At 44.3% G+C, this 27947-nt stretch overlaps 1 non-coding gene across 1 annotated transcript; it reads right to left on the bottom strand.

The window, feature by feature from the left end:
- Positions 1–16482: 16482 nt before the first annotated feature.
- On the bottom strand, positions 16483–16556 carry Trnav-cac (transfer RNA valine (anticodon CAC)). Its single transcript has one exon. It is a non-coding gene; the product is annotated as a tRNA-Val (tRNA).
- Positions 16557–27947: the final 11391 nt, after the last annotated feature.

Below are 27947 nucleotides of genomic sequence, written 5' to 3' on the forward strand. Positions count from 1 at the left end.
AAAAGAGACAGCTTGGAATGAAGGTGGGTGTTAATAGGCAATTAGACACCAAAGGGAGGATGTCCTGACTTTGGGGACTTGCCTGGCTTCACGAATCTCAGTGACAGCTGGAACATAGAGCTACAATTACCATGTGCCCTCTTGCCTCAGCACAAAATGAAAGCAACCATGTGCCAACTAAAATATAGATGCCTGCGCTTCACATGCTCCATAGGACCTCCATCAACATGCATTGAATCAGTAAGGGGATGTATGGACTGCCAGATGGATGGATGGATGGATGGAGGGACAGGTGTCCAAATCTTGCTCACCACCTGTTTTTGTAAATTAAGTTGCATTTGAATTCAGTTATGACCATTCATTTATGTTTTGTCTGCTTGCATGATCCAAGACAGAGTATTACAGAGGAGATGAGGCCTGGAAGGCCTAAATTATTTGTTATCTATTTCTTTACTCCAACCCCTGAGCTACAAGTCTGCATTTCATTTTTCCTCTTTTTTACTTTGTTACAGATTAAAAAAAAAAAAAAAAAAAAAAAAAAAAAAAACAAAACAGCACCAAAAAAAGGCAGCTACTATAATTTGACCGTGGTTTGAAGGTGTCCTGAAGGGTTCATTTGTTGGAAGTTTGGTCCTCAGAGTGGTAGTGTTGGGAGATGGCATGGAAACTTTAAGAGGCAGGATCAAGTGCAAGGTAACTGGGTTACCGAACTCCATTCTTGGAAGAGATCAACCTAATTCTCATAGGACTCCTGGATATTTATTGTTATAAAAGAGCAAGCTGGTCCCTCCCACCCTCTCTGGCTCCTGTCTCACCACGTGGTCTCTCTGTCTCACAAAAACTTCCACCATGATGCTCTCTACCATGTGGTGACCCAGACAGGGGGGTCCCTCCCCAGAGTCAGCACTGTGCTGTTTAGACTTTTAGCCTCCAGAACTCTGAGCTAAATAAGCCTCTTTCTGTAAAATTACCCAGTCTTAGGTAGATCATTACAGTAAAGGAAAATGGACTTATACAGTCTTAAAACCACATCATACGCTTTTTTAACTTGCTGGGCAGTAAAAAAACTGAATAAGCATATTTTGGTAGAACAGGGGCAGTAAACCAAACCAACCACTTTGTTTAGGGCCCAACTGAAGAAATGATAATCTTTTCCAATTGAGAACAAAGAAAAGTCAATATGATGGATTTTTTTTTTTTTTTTTTTTTTTTTTTTTGAGAGCCTGGAAGGCATACATGAAACAATATTGCTTTGTTAAGGGAATTTTAATACTGACATGAAGAGGATTTTTCTGTGGGTTAATTTAACCTTAATATATAAATGTGATGAGCAGGATTATTTGTGCTCACCCGAGTGTGCCTGTTGAATCTTCTCTTCCTGCTGGGCTGGGAGGATTACCTCACTTGGCTTCCCATGATCTGGGAGGAGCAGTGGAACAGCTGCTAAGATAAGATGAAGTTAATTTTGTGTTCCTTAGACATGTCGGCAACGAACGCAGAGCAGGACCGTCGGACCCTATTATCTGCTTCAGGTCTCCTGACACCAACAGTTGGCAGAAGAATCACGAGGACACATGAGGTTCTCCAAGAAAGCATAGAAGCTTTCTAGAAGCTCCTACGTGGAAAGCCTAGCTTGAGACAGCATGCCTTAGAGAACAGCCACGCACGAACTTGGTAAAAATGATCTACAAGCAGGAGGGTAAAGGGAGCCGGGGGGACTGAAGAGAGAAATGTAAGGAAGGCAGATTTTTTATTTATTGTATTATATTTGTCATGGCCACATCCTGTGCAATACAGTCTTGTCATTACTTTCTCCGCTACATCAATGCAAAAACCTCACCCACCACAGGATAAAACCTCACCTTCCTTAACTACTTGAAAGGTCAATGTCATCAGCAGCTTCTGTGATGACCCCCCAGTAATCACCACCTCCTGCTGGACATGTCCTTGCAATTCCCTTCACTTGGGTGTGAGCTGGACACAGACACTTACTTCCAATGAATGGAACATTGCAAAAGCGATGACATGTCATTTCTGAGATTAGGTTACAAAGGTCTGTGACTTTATTTTGCTCACCTTCTCATGGCTTCTTGTTAAAAACAGTTATCATGTTGTGACCTGCCTGCTAAAGACTTCCGCAAGGCTAGGAAATGAGGAGTCTTCCAGATGACAGCTGGGATGACCTGAGGTCTCAGCTCAACAGCCCATAAGGCTGCCAACTGTCACATGGAGGTGCTAGGAAGTGGATCCTTCCCCGGCTGGGAGCTCCATGACTGTAGCCTCAGCTGACAGAGAGACCAGAGTCGGAAGACCAGCCCGACTGCATCCAGACTCCTGACCTACAGAAACTGCAAAATTATTCCTTTTTTTTTTTAACTGAATAAATTGTGAGTAATTTAATGGACAGCAACAGAAAAGTAATGTAGTCAGGATTTATCTCCCAGCTTACTGTGCCCTTTATCAACCTTAGTTCAAGGTCTTCAATCTTTGTAACAATCAATGTGTCTATCTTTTCTGTTTTTCTTTTGAGGACTCAAAACTCTAATCTAGGGATAAGTGTTAACTCTGTTCATTTTTTGCTGAAGAAATTCTGTTCTGGTTACTGTTGTTGCATGAGAAACTACTCCAAACTTAGTGGCTTCAAGCAATCCCATTTTACTTTATCTCCTGACTTCTAAAATCAGAAATTTGGGCAGCCTATGGCTGGGCAATTAACCTGGGAATCAACCAATGTCACACAGAGTTGTTCAATGGATGGCTGCTCTAAAGGGACCAAAGTAGCTTCTCCTGCATCTGGTGATGGTTAGCAATGTGAGATTTCATCAGGGCACCTAATGGGCCTCTCCAGTGTGTAGGTCCCAGGGTAGTCGGACTTCCTGTTTGGCAACTGGCTTTCTCAAGAACCAGAGTCTCAACAAGTTTGGCTTCATTCTCTAAAGGAATGGAACACCTCATAAATGGAATACCAGAACTAAGAAATACTAGGGAACAAACACACACAAAAAAAGATAATGAAACCCAAATAAGTTGGAAAATATTACCTTCGATAGCTCCTTTCTGGAAGGTCAAAATGCACATTAACATATTAAAGACCTTAAAAATCAAGAGTAAAACTTAACTTGTTTAATCAAGGTCTTCCCAAATATATTGACTACTGAACTCCAATCTTATTTTCATATGTCAGAAAAATTATCTGACACTTGGAAATAAGTCAAAAAGTTTGACAGTGTGTTCTTTCCATGTTGATTATAGTAGTAAAGGTCACCCCAGTATTCTCCAGGGCCATACTGTTCAAAAGAACATTTCACAGTGATAGAAATGCTCTCCGCTGTCCAATATGGCAGCCATCAATTGTATGTGGCTACTGAACACTTGAAATATGGCTAGGATGACTGGGAAGCTGAATTTTAATTGATTTAATTTTTATTTATTTTCATTTAAATAGTCAAATAGGTCTAGTAGATACCATAATGGATAGCACAGAACTAAGGAAACAGTCTTAGTTCATCTCACTGATTTCTTTGATTGAAGGTCCCAGACTTAATGAAGTCACTGTGTCCCCTGGTACCCTCAGATCTTTTTACCTACTGACTTGTCTTTCTTGACCCCCAGGATCAACACATATTCCAAGAACTAAATGGCTAATCTTGACCCATAAGATATTCATGACACCTCTCATGAATATCTCAAATTCATGGCTGAAGTTGTTCCTACTGGTCGTGGTGGTTAATTTTATGTTTCATCTTGACTGGCCCATGGGATGCCCTTATAGCTAGGTAAGCATTAGGTCTGGTTGTGTCTGTGAGACTGATTCTGGAAGAGATTACCATTTGAATTAGTGGGCTTAGCAAAGATGGTCCTACCCCGTGTGGATAGACATCATCCAATGCAATGAGGTCCTAAAGAGGAGAAAGAGCCAAGAAAGAACTAATTCAGCTTGGCTTCATCAGCTGGAACATCAGTCTTCTTCTTCCCTCAGCCTGCCTGCAGTCTGCACCATCTGTATCATGGATCCTCTGGCTCCCAGGCTTTCTTACCACATCACTGGTTTTCCTGGTCTCCAGAGTGCAGATAACTGATTGTGGGAGTTCTCAGCCTCCATCACCACAAGAGCCAGTATCTTATAATAAATAAGTTGTTGATATTTCTCTGGAGGACTCTGGCTTACATACTGGGTCAGAACACTCCATGCAGGGTCTGATCCTCAGAAATCTTTCATGGTTTCTGCCATTGCCTTGTCACAGATTTCCTGCTAATGCATGATATTGCATCATGGTAGCAATCACAGGAGTGGGATCATGGGTTGCCAGGACAGTGATGTCAGAGACTCTGAACCAGACTGCCTGAGTTAAAATCTGGGTTCCACCACCCACTATATGTTTGTATTTGGAGATGTTACTTGACTTTTCTAGATCTCAGGGTTTTCTCTATAAAATGGAGAGAATTATAAGAAGAAAACCTCATAGGTTGTGGTTAGCAAGAGTACAAAGGACCTTCAAGTACAAGCTGAATCTACATGCCTTGCTCCAGATACCCCTCCAACCTATACCCACCCTACTCCACTTAATAACCATCTGTTAGTCAGTATTCCATTTCTGTAACATAATACCTGAGATAATCAACTTGCAAAAAGAAAAGATTTATTTTGGCTCACAGTTTCAAAGGTTCAGTACATGGCTAATTAGCCCACTGCTCTGGACCTGTGGTGAAGCAGTACATCATGGTGGGGAGCACATGGCCGAGCAGTCATTCAACTTGTGCCCAGAAAAAACAATGAGACAAGAAGGGGAGGACCTGGCTCCCATGATCCTCTTTCAGGGTGCGCACACATGGAACAGAAGACCTCTCGCCAAGGCCCACTTCTTAAAATTCTCCACTACCTCCCCATACCATCAAACTGGGGACTATATATGGAATGTGTGGCTGACAGGAGGATTGCAAATTTGAGGCCAGTTCTGCAACTTACTGAGACCCTGCCTCAAAAACCCATGAAAACCAACACGGATGTCTTTTAGAGACACTCCAGATCCAAACTAGAGCACCATCTTTTGGGTCTGGGCCTACTAACTGGTAGCATCATCCTCCTTCAAACGACAAGCCTGAAAAGAGGTGTGTGCAGCCACACACAGGAAATCCCATGGTCCATGGCACCCCAAGTGTTGTCTAAAAGAGGGGACATAAGTTCCAGGTACACATATGCACTTGGCCCCAGAGTCTCCTCACCCTGACAGAGGGGCAGTCAGCCATACCAGAGCAGAGTTCGTAGAACATTCATGTGAATTCAGGGTCCAAGGAAGGGCCCCTCTTGCCTGGCTCCAAGTTGGGGACTGGGGTAGGGGTTAAATGCTTGCTTAGAACGGAGTTGGCACCTGGTAAAATTCAGTGACTTGGGTATCTCATTTGGGTTTCACCACAGTATCGAGCTGCATGAAGTCTGACTGTTCTCTGAGCATGAGGCCTACACACAGATGACAAGGATTAAGTTTTATTCGAATTGGAGAGAAAATAAAGCCAGTTTATCTCTTCAAAGAGAGTTCAGGGGCGTGATGGGAGGATGAGACAGACCCAGGGATACAGGAGGCCTCAAGTTCCCAGCGGCCATCGTATTCTGGATTCATAAGGTCAAAATTTACAACCCTGTTACTGCCACATTTGATAATCCCTATCAAAGATATGCTATCTATTTCATGTCGGCATTAAAGAATTTCCAAAGGATTTCTGTTTTCTTATAATGCAGGCTGCAGTAAAGCAAAATGTGACACAAGAATTTAAGAAGTGGAAACATCTCTAAAGAGACATTGTCTCTACAGAGTTGTCCTGAAATGTAAGTTACTTATATTACCAGGAAAAGAGTTCCGGGTATGGAAATATAAAAATGAATTTAAAGTCACATAGTTTGAAGCATCTTTGGGCTGAAACTAGAGGGAGGTAAGAGGGAGGAAACCCCCAAAATTTAAGGAGGTGCTCACTCTCAGGGAGGTACAAATATAGAATGACCACCTGAAAGTGAATGCCTCCTTAAATCTGAGGCCAGCCCCTTGTCTATATCCCTACCACAAAGGCCCTAAGGCATCCTTTGTGTTCCTCAAAGTTTGTTTGTTTTGAATGTGGTAGAACCACTTAACAGGAGTTCTACCCACTTAACACCATTTTAAGTGTACAATATGGTCCGGATGACTCTAGGTACAACACTGTGCCTAGTGTTAACACATCTTGAATGGCAGATACTCCATGCCCCTTGATTGAAATTTCCCATTTCTTCCTCCACCTCCTGTTCTCTGATCCTATGAGTCTGCCTACTTTACACACCGTATAAGGGAATCATGCAGTGTTTTCCTTCGGTGTCCAGCTTATTTTACCTAGCATGGTGTCCTCACGGTTCACTCATTTTGTCTTATATTAATGGGTAGGGTGGCTGAGGCAGGAGGATCTTGAGTTCAAGGGTAGCCTTGAACCAACCCTCCAGATGTGCAGAAAGCCGGCATCTCTGTAGGTATGTCTTGCTTTCCACTTGACTGTGAGACGGCAAGCCAGGGTGAGGGGCATCAAATGGAGTGGGGAAGGGACAGTTACCAAGACCCTGTCTTGGAAGGAAGGAAGGAATAAAGGAAGGAAGGAAGGAAAGAGAAAGGAGAAAGAGAGGAGGACGGATAGAGAGGAGAGAGGGATAGAGAGGAGGGAGGGATAGAGAGGAGAGAGGGATGGAGAGGAGGGAGGGATAGAGAGGAGAGAGGGATAGAGAGGAGGGAGGGATAGAGAGGGAGAAAGAGAAAAGAAAAAATAGAAGAAATCAGATTTTCACATATTATAGGATTTCCTTTTGAAGACTGAAAAATATTCTGCTGTGGGTACATACCATGTTTTCATTATCCATCATCTCTTGGTGGGAATTTAAAGATAAGACCTGAAACTGTAAAACTCCTAGAAGAAAATAGGAAAATATTCTCCATGATATGGTCCTTTGAATGTCATGGATGTGACATTCAAAGCACTGACAATAAGAGAAAAAAATAACTGGGCCTAAAATCAAACTAAAAAGTGAAAAGCAGTCTATGGAATAGGAGAAAATATTTGCAAACCATGTATCTGGAAGGAGTTAATTTCCAAAATATACAAGGAGTGCCTACAACTTAATAGCAAAAAAATAAATAACCTGATTTCAAAGAAGACTAAAGACTTAATAGATGTATCTCCAGAGAGACCGTACAAATGGCCAATAGGTCCAGAGATGTTGAACATGTTAAAGATGTTGAACATCGTCTTTAATCATCAGGGGAACGCAGATGAATGAGACACCACAGTGAGACATCACCTCATACTTGCTAGCATGGCTATTAACTAAGCCCTAAAAGACAAGTGTCAGGAAGAACAAGGAGAAATTGGAAGTCATGTTCCCTGTTGGTGGGAATGCAAAGTGTCACGGCTACTGTGGAAAACAGCATGGGGAAGTTCTTCAAAAAGTTTGAGATAAGGGCACGGCAGGTGGAACACCCCTGCCAACCCAATGAGGCAGCAGGATGCAAGTTCAAGTCAAGTTCAAGGCCAGTCTCTGCAACCTAGTGAGGTCCCAAGCAAACTGAGTGAAACCCTATCTCAAAATGAAAATGGGAAGAAGGACTGGGGGTGTGGCTCAGTGATAAAGTGCCCCTGGGTTCATGTCCCAGTACCAAAATAAATAAATAAATAAGAAAAAAGAAATCAAACTACCAATGGTTCAGTGATCTCAGTTTTGAATATTTATCCAAAACAATTGCAATCAGGATCTTGAAGAGACATTAGTACTCCAATCTTCATGGCAGCGTTACTTACAATAGCCAAGATGTGGGAATAACCAAGGCTTTTAATAGTCCCAGATCAACCTTGAAATTCTCTGATAAACCTGCTGACAGATTAACTTACAAACACACTGTGGATTATTTGCACTCACCGAAGTTTGCTAGCAGCTCTCTAGGTTGGAAAAGAAAACTTCAGGAATAGCTAGGGTTCAACCCCCAAGAGGTACAGAAAGCATCATCTCTGAAGGCTCCCCTTGCTTTCTGCTGAACTGGGAGGCTCTCTGAGACAGCAAGCCAGGGTGAGCAGGCATCGAATGGGAGTGGGGAAGGGGTAGACCAGGTCCCCTGACACCCAGCGGGAGCCGGAGAGGAAGCAGAGCAACACAAGCCCTCAAAGCACATATCTCCTCCCTGAGATGTGTCTTTGTCTCTGTAGGTATTTATTTGTGTTTTCCTCTGACTATTTTGCATGTCATTGAGAGTTAGAGAAGACATATCGTACGTCCTAAAGAAAAGCAGTAAAAATAATTTAACTTATTTCTTTCATGTCTGAGTGTATTAATTCTTGCTTACATAAGGAAATACAAAGAACAAACTGTAAATAAGGAATCATTTGGAATCAGATTATGCATGAATAATGACACACATTCTCATCTAAGATGTGTTTGGGGGGGATCTAGTTTTACTGCCAGTGACTAAAAAAAAATGTTTTTCTTTTTCAAAGGAAATTACTCAGAATGTAATAAAAACATGTTTTCGGCTCTAAAAGGATTAATTTACCTTTTGTGTCATGAGAAAATAAATGTGATCAATACTTCAATTCTCTCCTCTGTAGAGAAAGACAATTTTCAAGTTTGAATCCCAGAGAGTGGTCATTCAGCCTTGATTTCCTAGCGCTCAGATTCTGTTTCCTTACGCTTTCTCCTCGGGTCCCAGATGCCTGCTGGTGTCTCTGCTTCCTCCTCCAACCCTGGGCCCTCCTCTCCTCCTTGGGTTCCCCTTCTTTCCTGTGATCCCCTCTTCTCCCTTCCATGTCCTGAGGCTGAGAAATATGGGTGATCTAAGATGGGCAGAGGAAATTAATGAACGCAGCGGGCTCCAGAGGTGATCACCTTGTCTCCAACACCTCTGCATGGTGTGACTTTGAATTTGTTACTTAACCTTGAGATATCTCCTCACCTTTTTCATTTGCAAGAGTGTCGTGGTTTGGAGATGAGGTGTCCCCCATAAACTCACATGTGAGACAATGAAGAAGGTTCAGAGGAGAAATGATTGGGTTGTGAGAGTCTTAACCTAATCAGGTATTTAATTCACTAATCAGTGAATTAATCCCTGATGGGATGAACTGAGTGGTGACTAGAAGCAGGTGGGGTGTGACTGGAGGAAGTGGTTCATTGGAGGCGTGGCTATGAGGTATATATTTTGTATCTGGAGAGTGGAGTCTCTCTCTGCTTCCTGATCACAACATGAGCTGCTTCCCTCTGACACACTCTTCCGCCATGATGTTCCGTCTCACCTTGAGCCCTGAGGAATGGAGCTGGTCTTCTATGAACTAACACCTCTAAAATCCTGAACCCTTAGATAAACTTTTCCTCCTCTACAATTGTGCTGGTTGGATCCTTTAGTCACAGCAGCAAAAAAGCTGACTAACACAGAGAGATGAAGATTAGGATCCACCTGGTAGGGCAACCCTAAGAAATGAACACATGCAAAGTGCTCAGTACAGTTTAGAACGGGGAACCTCATTTTACTAAAACCATTACTACCCACCTCTTGGTTCTATGTGGATGTAGACATTCTACTTAGAAAGAACCCTTTATTCCAATTCCTTCTCACAAGCAGAATTCATCCTCCATTTGCCTCAAGGATCATTTCAAAGAATGTTTTTCTTCAGATTTACTCTTGATGGATCGCAGAACAAATAATTAGAAGGATCCTTTAAGATCCATCTATCCCTCCATCCAAGCAACAGATATTTACTAAGCATCTACTGTATGTCGAGCACTGTACTATGCCCTGGAACAGAGATGTGAACCAAACACAAGGACCCTTGCCCCCATGGTGCTTAATCTGGTGAGCAGGCAGATTCACTATGGGTAGACTGACCGACCTGTCTCTGTGGGACCCAGACTTACCCAGCTTTAGCACTGAAGCCCAGCATCCTGAGAAACCAGAACAGCTAGTCACCTTCATTAAAAGTGTAATGAAAGGGAAAGACCATGAATGCATCCAATCTGGGAACTGACCCATTTTCAAAAGGAAGCAACATTCATGGAAACCAGACAGAATGTTAGACAGATAAAGGACAAACCAGGGAGGGGAAGGGCAGGTCAAGTGTTTGAGGAGGGACATGGCTCGTGCCAAGGCCTGGAGTCTGGAGGCAGGGAAACAAAGTGAGAGGAGACTGCAAAGGACCATGAAGAAGACCTTGCACACCCTGGGGGAGTTTGTGCTTTAACAAGGGACTCCTTGGAAGAGCTGAAAGGGGACATTATACCAACAGATGGACTTAGGAAGGCAGCACTCTGGCTGTGCTCTGCTGAGAACGGATTAGAAGCAGCACTCAGAGGTCAGTTAACAAAGTGTTCTAAGAGTGAACTGATGGCAGGGTGGGATGGGCGTGTATGGCAGATGGCATACAAAGCCTGGAACAAGAACTCTTTTGGAGTAGATGGGACAGGATTGACCTGGACTGATTGGACTGTCAATCAGGCGAGGGAAGAAGGAAGGTTGACTCTCAAGTGGAAGAATCTGGATAGATAGTAGAACCAGAGACTGAGAAGGGCCAGCTTTGTCAGCAAGTCAAAGTTCTTAAGAGGATGTGCTTCAGGCTCTGAGTCACTTGCAGGGGACGCTTGGATGACTAAGACACAGCACCTGCTCTCCAGACAGTTCCAGGCTATGGAGGAACTTGACTTACCAACACATATTACAATATAGGGTGGAGAGAGTCAGAAAAGAAATACACACAAGCTTCAGGGGACGGCATGGGAACAGGAGAGCGGCTAAGATCAGAAAGTTGAAGACCTCCCTGAGCAGGAAATCCTTCTCTTTGGTCTTAAAAGATACACAGAAACTCCCTGGGGTGTGGAAGGAGAATATTCCGGGCAGAGGGTCCAGCATACATGAAGGATACAGAGGCAGGCACTCCAAATGGTTCAATGATTTATGTAGCTCAGTATGGACCTAGGGACATTGATCTCATTCTATCTCATAGTATTATCCTATCAGTTTTGTGTGTTGCACCAATCGCACCAGTTTTGCCTATTAAAAGTTGCTTCACTTTGGCTCCCAATTTCTTCCGACACACCTTTGTCATTTTCTGAGCATTTCCTGTCTTCCTGGCACATGAGATGTTCCAGGATTATCTTGGATTTTCCCTTCTCTAGTTCCTGGAATCCGCTATTCCTTGTAGGATATTTTGAGCAGGATTTTTCAGGAAAACAAGTGTTGGGGTACAGGAAGCAGGTTAGACTGCAGGCAGGGAGAGGGCATGGGGTACGTGGCTAGTGATGCATGCTGGTGAGGTAAGTGTGCCCATTGGGAACATTTTCCTACTTTTCAACTTTTCTTCCTGGAAATTAAGATATTTACAGAAAGCAGCTTCAAAGCTCAAATCGTAGATGTTGGGATTTCATTCACCAAGGTTCCCTGGGGTATAGTGAAGCTGCTCCCTGGTCTCCAGTTTGGGTGACCTTCTCCTGGGCCTGTGACTCTCAAAACATCCCCCTCTGTGATCTGTGTCTTCTCTTTCAAAGCAGATTCTAAACTTTCCAAGCACAAGGTCATTTGTAGTCCACACCTCTAAATGCAGCCGAGATCATAGCCCAGAGCCATGCACATAGTAGGTGATCAGGAAATGCCTTTTGACCAATTGATCCTGGAGTGAATTTGTTGGCAGACACAAGGAATGTCCCTGTCCTTTGGCACTGCTCTGCTTTGAGCATTGCAGAGAGTTGTCCATCATTTGATCTAAAGTCAGCAGTAATATATTTATTTGAGAACTTCATGAACTTTAGACTTTGTATTGAACACTATTGAATTAGCTCCTCAGTCCAAAACAAAGTTCTATTATTATCCCCCTTTGTAGATGAGGAAACTGAGGCCTGACTTCACATTATTAATAAGGGTTGGGGGTCTGTATTCCAACCCTGGGCTCTACTATTCCAGAGCCAGTCTTGCAATCATTACGCCACCCTGCAGCCTGCAGCACTGGCCATTCATTTCATTGAACATGGATTTATGGAGCCTCCAATAAGTGTCAGGCACTAGGGACACAAGGACAAAGACTGACAAACATGATAAGCCATGAATTGCTCCTTTCCTTAAAGCATTTTATCTAGGACTTCCTAGGAACCATTGCTTTCAGTGTCTCTTGAAGGGCTCTGTGACCCAGGCAAGCTCACAAAACATAGTGGAGTCTGGCTGACTGGTTCAAAGTCCCGCTGTTCCACTTCCACATGGGAATAATACTGACACTGTCCATAAAGCATTTAGAATCATGCTGGGTCACAAAGTCGCTTCTACATAAATGATCTTAGTTTTACATCTATTTTATTGATATGTGATTTAAGTGCAAGAAGCTGCCCCCATTAAAGTTATACAACTGGATGAGTTCTGATATCTGTGCTCACGTGAGGAAGTATGAGCACATCGGCTATCACTTTATCTCTAGTGTAATTGTATTCACTTGTGACAGCTGGGTGGGGACTCAGGACCTTCAGAACCTTGCTGGGCATGCAATGCATACTCAGTAGACGAGAGTTATCTGTACCGTTCTTATCATTAGCTATTAAAATCACTCACTGGGGAGAGTTACCTGGAAGCTTGGGACAAAGAGAAAAGCTTCCATTTGAGGGAGAAAAAGAGCCAGACTCTTCCGGGGAAGTTCAGTTATGATCCAGCCAACACAGCAGATGGGAGGCGGCACCTCTGATCCGATCTGCTCCCTATTCAAGCCCCAGAGGTCTCAGAACTTCAGACACGTACCCAGAGGGTGACCATAAGAATTCCCAGCAGCGTTCTGCTCCTTGGCCGGTCAAGGGTCTCAGAGAGGGAAAGCAGCACCCCCACCCTGGGACAGGATCAGAGAGGTCACCGCCAAGGAAAAAGATCCTCCCCATTTTCTTTCTGCAGCTTTGATGAAACTGCCAGATCACTGCCTCCCCTCTGCAATCCCAAGTTTCATGTTTTAAGAAAGTCTTGCCAAAAAAGCCACTAGAGTAGACTCCCAGGAAAACAAACACTGGGAGAAGTAATTTTGTCAAGGCAGGAGTCCTGCGGTGGCTGGCTGCTCCTACAGATAAGATATCTGTTCACCTTTCATAAATGTCAGACTTGAAATAAAAAAGACAGGATAATGAGGTCTTATTTCCACGGAAGCAAGCATGCACCTACTAATTAACCCACAGACCACTAACAAACGTGCTGTTTAGATGCTTTTGCTGTATTTTGCTGCAATCGTGAGATGCGCAAATAAGCCTGGGCTCCAACGATCTGATTTTCTTACTCTCCTCTGCTATTTTTAAAATATTTTAAATGGCCCCAATGATTCAACATCTGTTCATTCACTCAGCACACATTTGCATGATACCCACGGTGCAAGGCAGTCAGCTGGGGCCCTGAGAGGTCTCAGGAGACTGTATCCTATGTAGAGTTGAGGCCTTCGCTCCCAACTTTGGGATTTGAACTTCGGCCTCATCACCTGACAAATACATTGTGAAATGCGACCAGACTCCCTGATTCACACACTCAGGTAAGGTGGTGACAATGTCACTGTGGATTGGACGTTGGGGGTAAATCAGATGATACGGTTGTCTAGCAGGTGGAAAGTGGTCCTCACCCCAAAGAAGGAGCAGAGGAGGAAGGGAGGGAGAAGGAAGAGGGGGAAGGGAAGGAGAAGAAAGAGGAAGAGCAGACAGAAGAGGCGACAAGAGAAGAAAACAAATGAGGCTGAGACAGAGGAGAAGGAAAAGATGAGCACGGTGGTGCACGCCTGTAATCCCAGCTACTCAGGAGGCTGAGGCAGGAGGATCACCACAAGTTCAAGGCCAGCACTGCAGCATAGGAAGACCTGTCTCAAAACAAAAATAAATACATAATAAATAAATGAGTGGATAAATAAACAAATAAATAAATAAAATAAAGGGCTGGGGGTGTAACAGTGTTAGAGGGCTTGGCTAGCATATGTGAGACCCTGGGTTCCATCCCCAGCAGCAAAAGGATTACCAAACACAAGATGAGAGCTCTGTCTCATTGACCTCCTGATCTGGTGAGAAAGACTGACAGGTACAAATTACCAGGGAATCCATGTGGGCTAAGTTATTCTCCCCCAAATTCATATGTTGAAGTCCTAGCTTCTGGTACCTTAGAATGTGACTGTATTTGGTTGCAGGGATTTTAAAGAAGTGATTACGTAAAGTCATTTGGGGCGAGCCCTGATCCAGTGAGACTGGAGTCCTTGTAAGAAGAGATTGGAGCACAGATGTGTACAGGTGGAAGTCCCTGTGAAGACACAGGGAGAAGGCCGTCATCAACACGTCCAGGACAGAGGCTTCAGGGTGTGACCCCCTGCTGATTCTGTGATTTTGCACCTAGAGCCTCTAGAACTTCGAGGAAGTTATCTTCTGTTGTTTTAATCCACCCAATTCATGGTACATTTTATGCAGACCTGGTAAACGAAGACAGGTACAACTGGTAACCAAGAAAAGCTTAGCAGAACTTAAGGAAGGCAATGAAATCTTACAATGAGATCGGCAGCAGAGGTGGCAGATGGGGAGAGACTCACAGGACGAGTTTGGAGTCCTTCAACAGAAACCCAGAGATCAGATGCATATGGTGTGTTTATGACATGGGGGGACTCACAGCTGGCTTGGCAGGTAGGGTGCAGGGGAAGAAGAGGTTGCGAAGATACCTCTGCCTGGTCCAGGGAGGCCCTGAATACTTTGTTCTGAAGATGGTTGCCAGCTCTGAATGGAAAGCAGATCTCAGAGGTGAAAATCCAAAGTGAGGAAAACAATTCCATATCCGGTTGCATGGGCTATCTAGTGTAAGGGAAAGAATTCTGCAAAGGAGTTCAATCTCTTCACTCAGGAAACGGAGCTTCCTTACCTCTGGAATGCATTTTATTTCTTTCTAAAGTAATATTTTACCAATTACTGAATTTAATTCTAACACTCATGAAGTAGGCTGAATGGTGGTCCCTGAAAAAGATAGGTGCGTGTCCTGACTCCCAGAACTGGGGTCTGTGACTTATTGGGAATGGAAGGTTCTTTGCAGAGGCGCTTGCATTAAGGATCTCCAGACTAAGTCATCCTGGATTATCCTGGTGAGCCCTGACTCCAATGACAAGGGTCCTTTCAAAAGACACAGAAGAAAGACACACAAGGAGAAAGGAAGGTCATGTGAAGATCACAGGAAGCTGGAGTTTGCCAGTCACAAGCCAAAGGATGCCTGGAGCCACCAGAAGCTAAAATAGGCAAAGGAGAATTGTCCCTGGAGTCTTCAGAGGAAGCACAGCCTGCCGATACCTGGACTCTGGAGGTCTTAGTCTCCAAAATAGATGATATATTTTTGTTGTGTTAAGGTATCAAGTTTGCAATAACTTTTAAGGCAGCCCTGGCAGACTTGAAACTATTGCACAGGTAGGGTACAGTGGCGCGTGCCTGCAATCCCAGCAGCTCCGGAGGCTGAGGCAGGAGGATCATGAATTCAAAGCCAGCAACTTAGTGAGGCCCTAAGCAACTCAGCAAGACCCTGTCTCAAAATAAAATATAAAAAGGGGCTGCGGATGCATCTCAGTGGGTTAAGTACCCCTAGTAACAAATAAACAAACAAATAATAATATAAAACCCTTGGAAGAGGGTGAAGGAGGGATACAAATTCCTATGTGGCCAAGGAGAAAAGTAGGCTCTGCTCTCATCTGAGTTGGTCACTGGCTGCTTGAGCCCAGGGACATTCTCAGTGGATTGGCATGTCCTGAACATAGTCCATGAAATCATGAGAGGTTTGGAAGACTGGCGGAGGAGCCAGGGCACCACCCGGTGAACTGTTAATGGAAGAAATATCTGAGATAAATGGAACTTGGATGAAGCAGTGAAGGCTGGGCTACCCTAGCTGGGGTAGTAGCACGTGATGAAGGTGGCCTAGTGCCAGCTCAGGCACAAGAGTATCTGAAGTCACCAGGATCTGGCAGATGGCAGAAAATGTGACCAGAAAAGACCTTGAATTCCAGGCTAAGGTCTATAAATAAAAAGTTTGTACCTGGCCTGTAAGAAACCTATTTACCAAAGCTTGTTCTTTGGATTAGTGGCTAACAGGATTCATTCATACTCCATGCACTGAATTGTCAATCACCAGTCTTGCAAAGACCACCAGCGAACCTGTTGACTGAGCAGAGTGAAGTTTATCAGGCTACCTGCTCTAACAGAGAACGTCACATTGATAGAATCACAAAATAGGGACAATCAAGGAGTGTATTTTAAACGCTTTTAGGGCCAGGTGTGAATGACTTCAAGGTGAGTCTTGCATGTTAGGAAGACAATCGAAACAGGACAGAGTTTGTAACAAAATAGTTTGGGACTGGTGGACGGAGCAAGGCAGGGACAGAGTGAGGGCTGACCTGCATAATCTAGAATGACCTAAACCACAGATCGTAACTTGGTCACATCTCTGAAGTTGTTTTTTTTTTTTTTTTTTTTTTTTTTTTTTGTGGTGCTGGGGATCGAACCCAGGGCCTTGTGCTTGTGAGGCAAACACTCTACCAACTGAGCTATATCCCCAGCCCACCTGAAGTTGTTTTTTAAGTATTTTTTTTAGTTGTTGATGGACCTTCATTTTATTTCATTTTATTTTTGATTTTTTTATTTTTACACAGATTGCATTTTGATTCATTGTACACAAATGGGGTACATCTTTTCGTTTCTATGGTCGTGCACGACGTAGATTCATAGCATTCGTGTAATCATACATGTACATAGGGCAATGATGTCTGTCTCATTCCACCATCTTTCATACCCACAAGGCACTATACAGATTCAATGCAATTCCATTTAAAATTCCAATGGTGCTCCTCATAGAAATAGAGAAAGCATTAATGAAATTCACCTGGAAGAATAAGAAACCTCAAATAGCCAAAGCAGTCCTGAGCAGGAAGAGTGAAGCAGGAAGTATCACAATAGCAGACCTTAAACTATACTACAGAGCAATAGTAACAAAAATGCCATAGTATTGGCACCAAAATAGACAAGTAGACCAATGGTACAGAATAGAAGACACAGAGACAGACCCACATAAATACAGTTTCCTCACACTAGACAAAGGAGCCAAAAATATACAATGGAGAAAAGATAGCCTGTTCAACAAATGGTGCTGGGAAAACTGGAAATCCATATGCAGTAAAATGAAATTAAACCTATCTCTCACCCTGCACAAAACTCCATTTATTTTATTTATTTGTATGCAGTGCTGAGAATCGAACCCAGTGCCTCACACATTCTTAGCAAGCGCTCTACCACTGAGCCACAGCCCCAGCCCCTCTGAAGATGTTTTTATTCCAAAGAGCTATGCACAGCATACTTTGATGAACCAGCCATGAGCTAGGAAAAGCGAGCATTTCAGGCAATGCCCAGGAGCAGGTGTCTCTAGGAGTCAGCAGCAAAGTTGCCTTTACTTGATCTTGGAGTTGTCTAACCCAGACTGAAGGAAGCTGGTTGAATTCCCAAAACAGGGATGTACTGAGTGAGCAGCTCCCATGTTACAGGCACTGTTCTAGGTCTCTGTGTGTGCTTGAATTTTAATGAGTGTTGCAAGGACACAAAATAGAACAACAGCTACCCAAATCCAAAGATGCTCCACTCCCTGATGTAACATGACAGAGCTTTTGCATGTCACTTACACACATCCTCCTGTGGACTGACTGCCTCCACTTTACTTACAACACCCAACACAACGTAAGTGCCGTGTAAATAGTTGTTCTGCTGTATCATTTAGGGAATAATGATGAGAAGAAAATTTGTATGCATGTTCAGCTCAGATGCCTTTGTTTCTTAGTATTTTCATTCTTTGGTTGGTTGAATCCTTGGATGTGGAACGTGCAGAGATAGAGACCTGATGATATTCAGTGGGCAACACTGAGTGGCAGAAGGTGCTGAGTTCAAAGAGGAGGAACAAAGCATCAAAAGCAGATGGGAAGCTGGGTGCCATGGCACACACCTGCCTCTGGAGGCTGAGGCAGAAAGATTGCAAGTTCAAGGTCAAGCTGGGCAACTTTAACAAAAGACCCTACCTCAAAATAAAAAGGGCTGGGGATGTAGTTCAGTGATAAAGGGCCTCTGGGTTCAATCCCTCATATAAAAAAAAATCAGATAAGGATTGTAATAAGAAAAAAAGAAAGAAAATTATACTAAGTGTCATGGGACAAATTGCCTTGTGACGGTGTGAGTTTGAGGAGCACTGATTAAACAAAGTTGAAGAGACCTTATTACTCCAGAATATCTAGGAGTCAAGTTGACCAGCGTCGATTAAATGACTGCAAGGACAGAATTCCCTGAACAGCTTCGAGCATGTAATCTTCTTTTCACAGAACTCTCTAGGACCCTTCTACCCTTGGGAATATTTTTAAGGAAGACACCTGTATGAAAGGTTGTCCATCATGCGTGCGGAACAATTGGCTCGAAGCAACTGAACACCAGTCAGGGAGGCGCCGGTGGGACTGTTCAGGCACGAACAGTGTGGGATGCAGGTGTGGAGCAGGGACAGCATCAACGGGGACAGGCGGTAGGAGTGGAACAGCTTCCAGGGGTTCTGTCAGGCACTGGGCCATCCCACCGGGGAGATGAGGAAGCTCCTCTCAGGTTTTCTCTGTTCTGTCCGATCACAGCACGTGCCTAACGTCTGTTGAATGAATGGAGAAATTCACTGCAGAAGGAATCCGGGAAATGGCGCACCACTGAACCAGTGTGTGGAACGTGGTGGTGTTACCATGTTTTAAGGTCTCTGGTTACAGAGAGTCAGGCCTCTCTCCTTCCCTCTGCCTGGGCCACCCACTCAGCAGGAATTCTATTTTCCTACTACTATGCCTATGTTCCCAGGGGTGTTTCCATGTGCCTGGAGCTGTGCCCATGCTGCTGGTGAGGAGGTTGCCGGCTCTGCTGAGCCTCTCCAGACTGAACCCCACAGACTGCTGTGCGCCACCCTCATTCATAGCACCTGGCCTGCTGGACAAGATCACCTCAGACACTGCATGAGACAGATGCAAACGGAAACTGAGAGAATGCTGGGTGCACACCACCCTGAGGGCCCCATTGCAGATACGATTGAATTGCTCCAGCGACCAGAGGCTGCATGGCTTTAGGAAAGGACTCCCTTGCCTTTGCAAGACCTACAGCCCCTTGAGGCGACAGGCTTCACAGAGGAGTCTGGCTCAGGACGATTTCCATATCAGCTCTTCTCTCCAACCCTCAGGCTTGGGGCAAAGTGAGCAGGGAAAGTAGGAGGGAGGCAGAGAGGCCTGAATCTTCCCCCTCTCCTTCCCTGCTGTCTCTGGGGTGCCTCCATGCTGATTGCCATCTGAACTCACTGGAGACCACCCAGACCTTTGGAGTGGCTTAAATGTCCCTGAACTGCCCTGAGGAGAAAGGGCAGGTCAAGGTCACTTTTATCCCAATAGTATCTCTGACCTTATGGGATTTTCGGGGTGCAAATAGAGGAAGAAAACCGTCCAATTCTACTCTGCTACGTCCAAGTCCCAAATGTAAATGCAGGTGTTGAGAAGTTCAAGGCCTCACTCCATCCATCAAGTGCACAGGCCTGTCACAGTGCCCAGTAACCACCATTTCCAACACCCCTACACGCCTGCGCTCCTCAAAGCAGATAATTGAGCTGTTCCCTCTTGGACCTCTGGGACTGATTTCTGGCTCCCGGGCACGCCAGCTTGGGGACTGTCACTCAGTTCTAACAAACCCCCAATTCCCCCCTGTTCTGAGTCTCCCACCTACCACGAGGCAGGACTCAGTTCCACGGGTCCCTGAATCACTCTCCTCAGAAACATTTTGTTCTAAGATTTTTTTTTTTTTTTGGCTTTCCATAAAAACATGGAATTATTTTTTTTTTTAATTTGAAATTCATTTTCAGTCTTCTTTTATAGATCTGTCATTTATACAATGGCTGGAAAACTTTCTAAAATCAGATATAATTTATGAACCCCTTCTTTTCGGCATAATGTCATTTTGTGCATTACAATGAAAATGACTGGCGAGATCAGATGCGCCTCTCCTCCAGGGGAGGGGGAGTGAGGGGGGAGCAGGTGGGTGGGGGGCTGTTCTGGTTCTTCTGAAACGAGTCCCCGTGTGCTAGGCACAGCTCCCATCAGGGGCTCTCAAGAAAGGGAGAAAATAGGGGGAAAAATGCATTTTTCTCATCCCTAAAATGAGAATAAGTGAAAATCAGCTTATGCCCCTTACAAGAGAAGAAGGTCTTAACTAAGCGTTAGAGATATCATTTGCCCACAAAGTTTTCAAATTCTACTTGATCTTCCAAGAAAATATTCTTGGAAGTAGTGGAGGGCAATATGTGCAGCTGTGGCTTCCAGCCCTGCAGGAAGAACTTCTCAAAAATACTGAGTCTGCTGTGGATCTAACGTGCAGCCGGGGCTGAGAGCACTGGGACAGTGTCCCTGGGAGGAGGGGGTTCTCATCTCAGCCAGGGTACTTGGTACATGGCGTGATCTTGGGTTCCATATAAGAATAAAGGCCCACTTCCTTCTCAATATGGACCAAAGGCTGTTCCACACTCTCATTACAGAATGAACTTCTTAACAACCTAGGACATGGTAGCGACTCTTGTCTTCCTGTTTCTCAGATAAAGAAACTGAGGTTCCGAGAGCCTCACAGAGCCCAGAAGTGACCGAGTCAGGATTTGACCTGCTGCCTCCTTGAAGAGTCCAAAAATCAACTTCTAAGTAGTCTAAGTACAAATTAGTTTGCTTATCTGTAAAATGAGGAAAGCTGAACAAGGTAGATTTTAATGTTCTGAGGTTCTATGTCCCCATTTTTTAAATGATGTAAAAGGGTTCTGGAGAAGTGGAGTCAGCTCCTGCCATCATGAAGCTAAGGAGTCAGAGGAAGCAGGTCCTGCAAGCCAGGCTTCCTGAGTCCTAATGCAGACCACCTCCCTGATTTCACAGTACAAGCAGAAGGAGGGGTTTGCCCATGAAACTTCCCAGGGGATATTAAATGACTCCACAACTCAAGTCCCAGATTTAAAATTATGGCTCAAATGTGAAGGAGAGCAAAGTGATACTCAATATAACCAAATTTCAGTGGAGGGCCAAATGTTCATTGAGCCCTTGCCTCTGTGCCATGAGGGATGGAAAAGGAAGAAAAGGTACAATCCTGTCTGTACCGGAGCACATGCACGTGGTGCACACATGTGCGCGCGCACACACACACACACACACTCAGAAAATAGCTCTTCACACAGCTCCATGGTGTGAATGATCCTCAGTTCAGATCTTGGCTTCTTCCTTCCTACCTTCTTTTCAAAGGAAGGAGGCAATTGCAGAGTGGCATTTATTAGACGGTATAGTCAAATGTTAAAAAGGCATTGGACCTCGGCCAATCTCCCCTCCTCTTCCACTCCCCGCAGTGACATGAGGGACTATCTTGCCCCTCTGTCTTTCATGGAGTTGTCCCTTTGTGGGTTCCCATACCAACCTCTGGTCCAGAAGACAGACAGATGTGCTGGTTTGCATTCCGAGTCCAGGACAATGATTGTCAGGAGAATTCCTCTGACCCTCGAGAGTCTGAAGAGAGTGCACTAAAATTCTCAGAAATTCTTTTCAAAAGCGGTCCTTCCAGCCACCTGCTCATATGAGTCATCAAAATGACTAATATTACACTGCCTTAAGTAGCATTATCCTTAATGCACCCTGTGATGATGGTCTTGTTGCAAACGCTGAAATAGAAATAGCGCTTCAAGCTTTGCCTTGGAAAAAGTCCTGTAGCTCTCGTTCAGATCAATGGCTACTAAGAGCCCAGCAAGCTCAGACGTTTGGTCTTAGATATTTTACAAGCCCAAGGCGGGGAAGTAATTTCTTTTCCTGAGGACCAGGGGACCAGGAGGAGGCTGAGAAGGAGCATGGTAACAAGGAAGATGAAAGAAATGAAGAATGAAGAAAGAAGTGGTTCTAGGCCATCCATCACCTCTTCAGAAACAGCATCTTTATGAGTTAAATGCAAATGAATAAAATGCCATGTGGATTAAATTTCCACTAAAAACACTCAAGGGCTTCACATTTTAAAGGGAAAGCAGGCCCAAGGCCAAATGCACTGTGGTTTGGTCTGAGCCCAGGGGGAGGTGCCCTGCTCTGTGCACCACACCTGGGTTCCCCTGCGTGTGGTATGCATTGGAAGCTGTGGGACTCTAGGGTGGCCCCAACACCTTGCTGTCACATAACCAGAAGGCATTCGGGCTCATGACATGGCCAAAGAACAGGAAAGGGGCAGATTTGGTTAAGATGGTTTCTTGGCTTTCCATCATAGTTAACAATCTGAAACCAATTTCTTGGTCTCTTCCTTGAGCTTACCAAAGACAGACTCTGAGCAAGGAAGGCATCACATCCATGCTCAGCAATATCCCTAACTGGAAATAGTATGAGGCTGGGCCTCTGGGCCTCTGGGATCAAGATCTTATACATGTTCAAGAGCCTGCTCATGTGTGGGGGCAGGGATGACTTTTGGCATTTAATGCATTACTTTTTTTGAGCACTATTGAATGCCAGGCACTATTTAAAGACTTGACCCTCATTATTTCTTTATGAGAGTGGAGGTTATCCAATGAGGACTCTTAGGCTGGAGAGTTCAGGGACTTGTCCAAGTTCCCACAGCTCATTTCTGATAGGAAAGAGGGACAGAAGGGGCAGGAGATAATCTGTCGCACTCTCATGCTATGGACTTAGTATCCCCAGTTACCATGTTGGAGTACTCTTTCAAACATAACTCTCATGTGCACACAAACTCCAAAGGGCTCCTTTACAGAAGACAGTCACTGGGTCACGGCACCTTGTTATCCTTCAGGGGCACTATCTCCCTCAGAGTGATCTCTTCTCCGGTTGCTGTCTGTACACAATGCAATACCATTTCACTACTAACCCAAGTCATAATTAGATATGGAAATATATTGGAGAGACAAATAGAACAATACATTCTAAGATAAATATCATTTCTCTGGCTCTCCTCTCCAAAGTAATATAGATAATCAAAACATATCAGTGCAATAAGAAAAATTGCTCATTCTTCTACATTCTTCAGTTACTTTCATTGCTTATACTTATTTTTTTTAATTCATTTTTATTGTAGACAAATGGGATACATGTTGTTTCTCTGTTTGTACATGAAGTAGAGGCATACCATTTGTGTAATCATGCATTTATCTAGGGTAATAGTTTTTGATTCATTCTATTTTTTCTCCCCCCCACCCCTCCCACCTCTCTTATTCCTCTATAGAGTCCCTCCTTCCTCCATTCTTGCCCCCTCCCACCCCCTATATGTGTCAACATCTGCTTATCAGTGAGATCATTCGTCCTTTGGTTTTTTGAGATTGGCTTATCTCACTTAGCATGATATTCTCCAACTGCATCCATTTGCCTGCAAATGCCATAATCTTATTATTCTTTATGGCTGAGTAATATTCCATGATATATATATATACCACAGTTTCTTTATCCATTCATCAACTGAGGGGCATCTAGGTTGGTTCCACAATCTGGCTATTGTGAATTGAGCAGCTATGAACATTGTTGTGGCTGTATCTCTGTAGTATGCTGATTTTAAGTTCTTTGGGTATAGGCCAAGGAGTGGGATAGCTGGGTCTCTGGCTACCTGGTTGTGGTGAATCTCTTAGCTGGGTCTTCCACCTGACTCTGATGGCAGAGACATATCCAATGTACCTGGTGACCCTAGTTTGGTTTTGGTGCCTTTAAGACCCTTGCACATGGATAATATGTGTGGCATGCATATCCTTGCTCCATCTCCCCATGTGAGAGGCATTGCTAATCAATCACTGCACTGACACTCCTGTTGGTCCTAGAATTCTTCTAGACATTGCTAATCAATCACTGCACTGACACTCCTGTTGGTCCTAGAATTCTTCTAGATAGCCCCGTGGGACATCATACTCACTGACCACAGATGGCAGGAAAAAAAAAATCTTTTCCACATCTTCCTCCTGATGTCTAAATATAAAGGCTTCCTCAGGAGGGACTCTGGAAACCTAGAAACCCTGGGACAATATGAGCAGACAGTAGGGGCCACCAAATCAACTTCTCTTCTCTGGTGAGGACTGAAACAATGAAGGACTCATTCGAGTAACCCAAGTTGAGTGAGCCCACCTTGAGTCGTTTCCATCTGGAGCTAAAGGAGGAAATCCACATGTTTTTCAGTGGTAAGACCTGGAGGTGTGATTATTCTGGCACAATAAAACTGTCATGCAGAGGCAGTGGGACCTTCCAAATCCATGGGATTTGAGACAGCCAGTCACCTGAGAGGTTCAAATGGTCCTCTAACCTTTATGCTGGTTTGCTACAGATGCCAAGTGAAAACTGATTTGATAATTCATAATTCAATTTAAGGCCATAGAAAATTGAGATCATAATTTTATCTGACATTTTTGTGGCATTCACATTGCTTTAAAAAGTTTACCTCTGGCTAACAGGCGGTGTTGCCACCAGAGCTCTGGGCGGCCTCCACATCACCATGTGTGAGGGCAGAGAGGGAGGCAGTGGGCACTTGATGTGATGGCTGTGGTTTTCCTGAGTCATTTGTACCCCTACCTCGTACCTCAGTAATGACTTATCCAGGAGGGGTTGGCTTTGTCTCTGGGTTCTTAAATCAGAGATTTGTCTTTCTTGGCGCTAAAGCAAAAAATTCATCCTTGGTAGGAGGCAGCTTGGACGGTTGTAGTCTGGTCCACCATGGATGTGCATGGCTTTGGAGATGTCCTTCTTTCCTTCACTGTGTTTCTGCCAAATAAAGGGACTAAGACAGTGAACCCCCAAGGACCTACATAGCCGTGAAGTTCTTTGGCTTATTCTGCTCAGAGCTGGACAAGTTGGAGGTCTCAGGGGGGCCTTGTCCCCAGGAGTTGGCACTTTTCCAGGTGGAAGGAGCTGGTCTCTCTCTAATGGCACGAGGCATTAGAAAACCACAGAAGGCTTCTGGCCTCAGCCTCCTCATATAGCCTGTGGATGTGTCGTCTCCTAAAGATGAAGCACACTCCTCTGGTCCCCACACTCTTTCTTCCTCACTCATTATTGGGTTTCAACTCTCTTCAGGGGAATTTGCTCACAGCATCTGCCCCCATCTCTGAGGGATGCTAAGCAGCTTTTCCTTTTATTCAACCTCAAGTCACAAGGCGAATGAATGTTCAGACCTAAACCAAGTTAGCAAAGTTCTTCAGTCAGGCAGAAAAAAGTCAAGCTACCTGCAAACTCAGGGACTGAGATGAGAGATCAAGGAAGGTCATTTATAGACCCCTGGCCTCTTGGATTGGATTCTTGCACCAATGAAAAAGATCGCATTGTAGGCCAAAGAAATAGCTATAACCTGAGAGTGAGTGTGAGTGTGTGTGTGTGTGTATCTTTTAAATGAATTCCTCCCAAAGAAAAAACTTGCCTGTGTGGGTGGACACTCTTTTAAGAGCCACAAATCAGCCTCTGTCTGCTCTGACGGATGCCTAGCCTGAGACTTCTCATGTGATTGGCACTTGGTACCCGATGGGTAATCAGGTGGAAAATCTTTTTCATTTGGTAGAGTTGGAGATGTCAGAGATGTTCTCACAATGCGATAGGCCAAAATGTTCATCCTTTCAGAAGCGCATGGCAAGGCAATGTGGGGGGACAAGAGAGAGTAGGGAGACCTCCCCTCATTCTCGGCACAAGATTCTTACACAAGAACTAGCGGTACTTTCATGGCTTATGAATCTCAAAGTACTTGATTTTACAGCTTGGCTTTTCAGACTCTGTCCAGGGTTTTCTGTCCTGGAGCCCCATGCTTCTCTGGTTGAAGATCATGACTCCCACATACACTCCTGTGTCTTTTCTACATCCCAGTTGTCCAAATACCCAGGCAATTTCATCAACATCTTCTGGACCTTTCCAAAACCTCTTTAGCGTATACATGTACCCTACCTGGAGTGGAGTAATTAACTCCACCAGCAGATTCATGTTTGGTTTCCTAAAGGATTCTTCACCTTACTTCACTGACGGCTTCTGTGAAGAAAAAGCTCCTCTATATTTAAATAGAACTTTATTTCCAGAAAGTGGGATTAAGGACCCAATGCCGTGAGCTGAGTCTGTGCCTCGAAGAATCTCATGCAAGGACAACGTTACAAGGAACTGAAGAAAATGAGAAATAGAAGGTGCAGCCCAGCAAGGATACTCAGATAGGCAGGAAGCCAGGGATTCGCTGAGAGAAGCCAGGGAGACCCACGCCTAACAGGTAGCTCGTCAAAGGATCTGAGGAAAGATCCCCCAAATTCTTCCACTGTGATCTGGAAGCAGCCATGGGCGCAGTTCTGCTCCCTGAGGCCTGACTTGATCGCACGTTCTAGTGACAATAACTCCTCCCCTCACTAAGTCAGCCAAGGTAGACGCTCACTGTTCCTTTATCTTTAAATGCCTACTTTGTTTGCTTATTCAAGGAAAGAAGCTCTGTGTAAAACGGTGCATCTGAATTTCCAGCAGCTTAGTGGCAAGGGAGAAGTCCCCCCGCTTTGGCTAATGATCAGAGAAACCCACAGTGAATCAGCAGGGACAGGCTTTGGGGCTGACCCAATGCGACTTTTCCCTGCAGCTGAAGGCAGGGTAAAGTATGAAAGGAATGGATGGAGGTGCATCCCACTAAGTCACCAGGAAAAACATCTCACCAACAAGGACGGTGGGCTGGAGCTGCGGAGGGCAGTGGTTTTAACTTGTAAGGTCATAGTTTCTCACGTGGCTTTGGGTGGACTCTTGGATCCTTGTCCCATTCAACGATTTTCATACAAATCTAAGAGCTAGGTTCTTACTTAATCATCTGTTGCATCAGAAAAAAAAAAAAAAAAAAAAACCTGTATGTGACACTTTGGGGAGAGTTCAAAACTTTTTCAACCACTTCAAACAAACTAAGGCCATTTTCCATTCCCAAAAGCATTGAGTCCCCAGGAGCACTAAACATGTGACCTAGTTAAAAAAATAAAATCTATCTTTTTCTATTTCAATCAAACAGAACTCCAGGAGGCCCCTGAGATAACAGAGTAATTAATCTCCTTTCAATAACTAATAGGAGTTGGCGGAAGCAGCTCTGATCACGAAATGTGGAGAACAGCGCTGGACGTGGGCGCCACCCCCCAGGGGTGATGTGGTCTTGGGCAGGTTCCCCTTTCATCCTCCATCTGCAAAACAGAAAATTGGGGGTCAGTCACCTATTTCCCTATCTGCTCCCTAAGGACAGGCATAATGAAGGAATCCGAGGGGACCAGGCCGCAGATACTGTACCTGGCTCTGATCTGGCTCACGAGGGCTGTAAATACCCAGGGACCACACAAGTCTCTACTTTTGGGGGTGAAGCAACCCCACAGCCCGAGAGTGGTCCTCAGGAAAGTGGGAGAAATGGAGATGTCAGCATCGAGTTGATGTATGCCACACAAGGAAATTTTCCTAAGCCACCAGTTGCAGGGCTCCATCGCTTAAAATATATATATTTTTAAATAAAATAAAATAGAAAACTACCCAACTTGACTTCCAGAGAAAATTTTATTAAAAAATGAATCACTGTTACGGAAGTAAAAATGGTGTTTCTAAGATATATGCATAAATGCTACACACAGAAACACACGACATCAACACAGAACAGCAGCACCTATCTGGGACACCGATCATTCTATTCTTTAACCACTTAACAGATTCTGAAGTGAGGTCAGTTTGGGTATGTGTTTTTTTTTTTTAATATCCCACCCAATTAATCTCTACCCCCAAAATTTGATATATAGTTATTTAAATATCAACCCTAGGAACAAAACTAAAATGTTCATTATTTTATGTCTAATGGAAAGTAAAAGCTCATTTGGGGACATTATTATAAAAGCAGATTCTCTGTCCTGCTCCCCAAAATTCAGTTGAGAAGGTCTCAGTGGGGA

This window comes from Sciurus carolinensis, chromosome 16 (assembly GCF_902686445.1).
Source record: "Sciurus carolinensis chromosome 16, mSciCar1.2, whole genome shotgun sequence".
Lineage (NCBI taxonomy): Eukaryota > Metazoa > Chordata > Mammalia > Rodentia > Sciuridae > Sciurus > Sciurus carolinensis.